The sequence below is a fragment of the Nicotiana attenuata genome, unplaced genomic scaffold (assembly GCF_001879085.1).
Source record: "Nicotiana attenuata strain UT unplaced genomic scaffold, NIATTr2, whole genome shotgun sequence".
In the NCBI taxonomy this organism is placed as follows: domain Eukaryota; kingdom Viridiplantae; phylum Streptophyta; class Magnoliopsida; order Solanales; family Solanaceae; genus Nicotiana; species Nicotiana attenuata.
In genome coordinates, this window is record NW_017671425.1 from 125,114 (window position 1) to 130,245 (window position 5,132).

A 5,132-nucleotide genomic window follows, 5' to 3' on the forward strand; every position below is an offset into this window, starting at 1 on the left:
AGTAAGAAATTCCGAAATATTACAATATAAAGCTATAATTAGCGATTCAGCATATAAAACGATGAAACAACAACAATATCAGGACAAATAAGACAATTAGGTATAAATGCATGAATGCAATGCAATGCACATGACCGCTGTGGCGCGCAACCCGATCCATTTGGGTACCCGCGCTCACTGTGGGGGTTCAGACTCCGGAGGGGCTCCTACAGCCCAAGCGCAATATCATCGTAGCATTCGCTGCGGCGTGTAGCCCGATCCACACTCAGTCCAGATATATATATGCATGCAAGCCACTCGGGCACAGTCAAATAGTTCATTTTAGTTTCAATTATTAGGAATTATAGAGCTAAGTGTTTAAACCTTTATTTATTTACTAAACATTTCGAGGCAGTGTCTAACTCAGGACTGATATCATGAAATATGCTAAGCATCATGGAAGCAGTGATAAGGATCCCTGAAGGATGCAAATGATAGGCACAAAGCCCCGAACATATTCATAAAATCCAAGTAGGATTATTACCAAACAATTTCTAGTCAAGAACACAGTACGAACATCAATCGGAACGGACTAGGTCACCATCCCCAGTTACAATTGACCCCGCACTCATCATAGAGTACGTGTCTCGCCCCAATATAGCGTCATAATGTGATATACCGGGGTTTCAAACCCTCAGGTCATCATCTACATCTATTACTCACCTCAAGCCGGCCACAAGTCTAGCTCGCTATGCCTTTGCCTTTCGAATCAACCTCTTCGCACGCCGAATCTGATTAAAACCACAACGAATACATTACAATAGGCTAAAGAAACATAACCCAATCGAAAAGACTCGAAAAATACCAAAATTAACTAAGTTGGCAAAACCCGAGCCCCGGGCCCACTTCTCGAAAAATTACAAAATTTACATCACTGGATTCGTCGTCTCTCCACGAGTCTACACATACCAATTTTACCAAAATCGGAGTTCAAATGCCCTTTCAAAATCCGTTTTTACATCACGACTTTTCAAGCCCTAGCTTGACCCGTTTTTGATGAATTTTCTACGATTTACATGTAATTTCTACCATAAAATCGAGTAATTAGGCCAAGAGACTTGCCTCCAATTGATTCTCAGTCAAAACCCTCGAAAATTCTCGCCCAAAGCTCTCCAAGTTGCTTAAATATGGTAGAAACCAACTCTTGTTCGCGGATGAAATTTAATATTTTAAACCCTTCTGTAACAGTTGTTTTTCGCTTCTGCGGTCCCGCTTCCGATTATGCGGTACCGCTTCTGCAGTTAGAAGTCCGCTTAAGCGGTTTTCATTAAAACCGCCCTTTTCGCTTATGCGACTCCAGATGCGCTTCTGCGGTTCTCTCAACAACCGCTTCTGCGATAAAATATCAGCTTATGCGGACCCGCTGAAGCGACCATCCTTCCGCTTTTGCGAAAATTCCCTAACCCAGGCCTGACCGCTTCTGCGGTCGCTCACCGGCTTCTGCGGAACCGCTTCTGCGGTCCATTTCCGCAGAAGCGGAAATATCAGATGACAGCAACAACAGACCTGCAACACACCTCAAAACTCTCGTTCAACCACCCGAATTCAACCCGAGGCCCCCGGGACCTCAACCAAAAACACCAATACATCCTAAAACCTCATTCAAACTTGTTCTCATCCTCAAAACACATCAAACAACGCTAAAACCATCAAATCACATCGAATTCAAGCCTAAGTTTCTTAAAAACTTCCGAATTACGCATTCGATCAAAAACCCGACCAAAACACCTCCGAATGACCTGAAATTTTGCACACATATCCAAAATCACCTAACGGAGCTACTGCAACTCTCGGAATTCCATTCCGACCCTCGGATCAAAATCTCACCTATCCACCGGAATTCGCCAAAAAGCCAACTTTGCCAATTCAAGCCTAATTCTACTCCGTACCTCCGAAATCACTTCCGATCGCACTCCTAAGTCACAAATCACCTCCCGAAGCTAACTGAATCAACGGAATTCACATTCGAGCCTTCTAACTAATAAGTCAACGTTCGGTTGACTTTTCCAAACCAAACCTTCCTTAAAGAGACTAAGTGTCTCATTTCCTATCCAAACCAATTCAATTCAACTCTAACTCACCCGTTGCTGATAATAAAACATGAAAGAGCAATAAATGGGGGAAACGGGGCTATAATACATGAGACGACGGGTTGGGTCGTCACATCTTCCCCAACTTAAACAAACGCTCGTCCTCGAGCAGGTCGAGAAGCATACCTGAGGTCTCAAATAGGTGAGGATATCTGCTCCGCATCTCCTGCTCAGTCTCCCAAGTAGCTTCCTCTACGGGCCGACCTCTCCACTGCACCTTTACCGAAGCTATATCCTTTGATCTCAATCTCCGATCCTGACGACCCAAAATAGCCACTAGCTCCACATCATAAGTCAAGTCATCATCCAACTAAACCTTGCTGAAGTCTAACACATGGGACGGGTCCCCAACATACTTCGGGAGCATATAAACATGAAATACCGGGTGAACTCCCGACAAGCTGGGTGGCAAAGCAAGCATGTAGGCCACCTCCCCAACTCTCCTAAGTATCTCAAAAGGTCCAATGAACCGTGGACTCAACTTTCCTTTCTTTCCAAATCTCATAACGCCCTTCATAGGCGAAACCTTCAACAAGACCTTCTCGCCCACCATGTAGGATACGTCTCGAACCTTCCGATCCGCATAACTCTTCTGACGCGACTGAGCTGTACGAAGTCTCTCCTGGATCACTTTCACCTTCTCTAAGGCATCCTGGACCAACTCTGTCCCCAATAGTCTAGACTCGCTGGGCTCAAACCAACCAACCGGAGATCTACACCGTCTCCCATATGAGGCCTCATACGGTGCCATCTGAATGCTGGACTGATAGCTGTTGTTGTACGCGAACTCTGCAAGTGGCAAGAACTCAGCCCAAGAACCTCCAAAATCAATAACACAGGCACGCAACATGTCCTCCAATATCTGAATGGTACGCTCGGACTGCCCGTCCGTCTGGGGATGAAATACTGTGCTCAGCTCTACCTGTGTACCCAATTCTTGCTGAACAGTCTTCTAGAAATGGGAAGTAAACTGAGTGCCCCTATCCGATATGATAGAAACTGGGACCCCATGCAACCTAACAATCTCCCGGATGAAAATCTCTGCGAACCGCTCCGAAGAATAGGTAGTACACACCGGAATGAAGTGCACGGACTTGGTCAGCCGATCCACAATCACCCAAATCGAATCAAGCTTCTTCGAGTTACGAGGGAGACCACTCACAAAATCCATAGTAATCCTCTCCCACTTCCACTCGGGAATATCTATCCGCTGAAGTACACCACCCGGTCTCTGATGCTCATATTTGACCTGCTGACAGTTGAGACACCGAGCTACATAACTCACTATATCTTTCTTCATTCTCCTCCACCTGCCTCAAATCCTGATACATCTTCGAGGAACCCGGATGAATGGAATACCGCGAGCTGTGGGCCTCCTCTAATATCAACTCCCGAAGCCCATCCACACTGGGCGCGCAAATCCGGCCCTGCATCCTCATCACGCCATCATCATCAATAGTCACATCTCTGGAGTCATCATGCTGAACCCTGTCCTTAAGGACAAGCAAATGTGGATCGTCATACTGGTGCTCTCTGATGCGGTCATACAAGGAAGACCGAGAAACTACACAAGCCAACACCCGACTAGGCTCCGAAATATCTAACCTCACCATCCGATTGGCCAAAGCCTGAACATCAACTGCAAAGGGTCTCTCCCCAACTGGAATGTACGCCAAGCTACCCATACTGACCGCCTTCCGGCTTAACGCATCGGCCACTACGTTGGCCTTTCCCGGATGATACAAAATGGTAATATCATAATCCTTGAGTAACTCAAGACACCTCCGCTGCCTCAAATTAAGATCCTTATGTTTGAACAAATGCTGAAGGCTGCGATGATCGGTATATACCTCACAAGACACGCCATATAAGTAGTGCCTCCAAATCTTCAACGCATGAACTATAGCAGCCAACTCCAAATCATGTACGGGGTAGTTCTGCTCATGAGGCTTCAACTGACGAGAAGCATATGCAATAACTCTACCCTCCTGCATCAACACACATCCGATCCCAACTCTCGAAGCATCACAATACACAGTGTAAGAACCTGAGGCTGATGGCAAAACTAACACTGGAGCTGTGGTCAAAGCTGTCTTGAGCTTCTGAAAGCTCTCCTCGCACTCGTCTGACCATACGAATGGTGCACCCTTCTGCGTCAACTTAGTCAAGGGCGAAGCAATAGAGGAAAAACCCTGGACGAACCGGCGATAATAACCTACCAAACCGAGGAAACTTCGAATCTCCGTGGCTGAGGACGGTCTGGGCCAACTCTGCACCGCCTCTACCTTCTTTGGATCAACTTGAATACCATCACTGGACACCACGTGTCCCAGAAAAGCTACAGACCCAAGCCAAAACTCACATTTGGAGAACTTTGCATAAAGCTTCTCCTCCCTCAACCTCTGTAACACCACTCTCAAGTGTTGAGCATGCTCCTCTTGGCTACGCGAGTACACTAGGATATCATCAATAAAAACGATAACAAATGAATCCAGATACGGCCGAAATACGCTGTTCATCAAGTGCATGAACGCGGCTGGGGCATTAGTCAGCCCAAAAGACATAACCAGGAACTCATAGTGCCCATATCTAGTTCTGAAGGCAGTCTTCATAATATCCGAATCCCTGATCTTCAGCTGGTGATAGCCTGAACGGAGATCAATCTTCGAGAATACCCTTGCCCCCTGGAGCTGGTCAAACAAATAGTCAATACGAGGTAGTGGATACTTGTTCTTCACTGTCACCTTGTTCAACTGTCTGTAATCAATGCACATCCTCATTGTGCCATCTTTCTTCTTTACAAATAGAACCGGTGCACCCCACGGTGACACACTAGGACGAATAAACCCCTTATTTAGGAGTTCCTGAAGCTGATCCTTTAGTTCTTTCAACTCTGCTGGTGCCATGCGATACGGAGGATAGAGATGGGCTTAGTGCCCGGCACCAAATCAATACCAAAATCAATGTCCCTGTCCGGTGTGCATGAGCCCGGGTCAGGTCTGC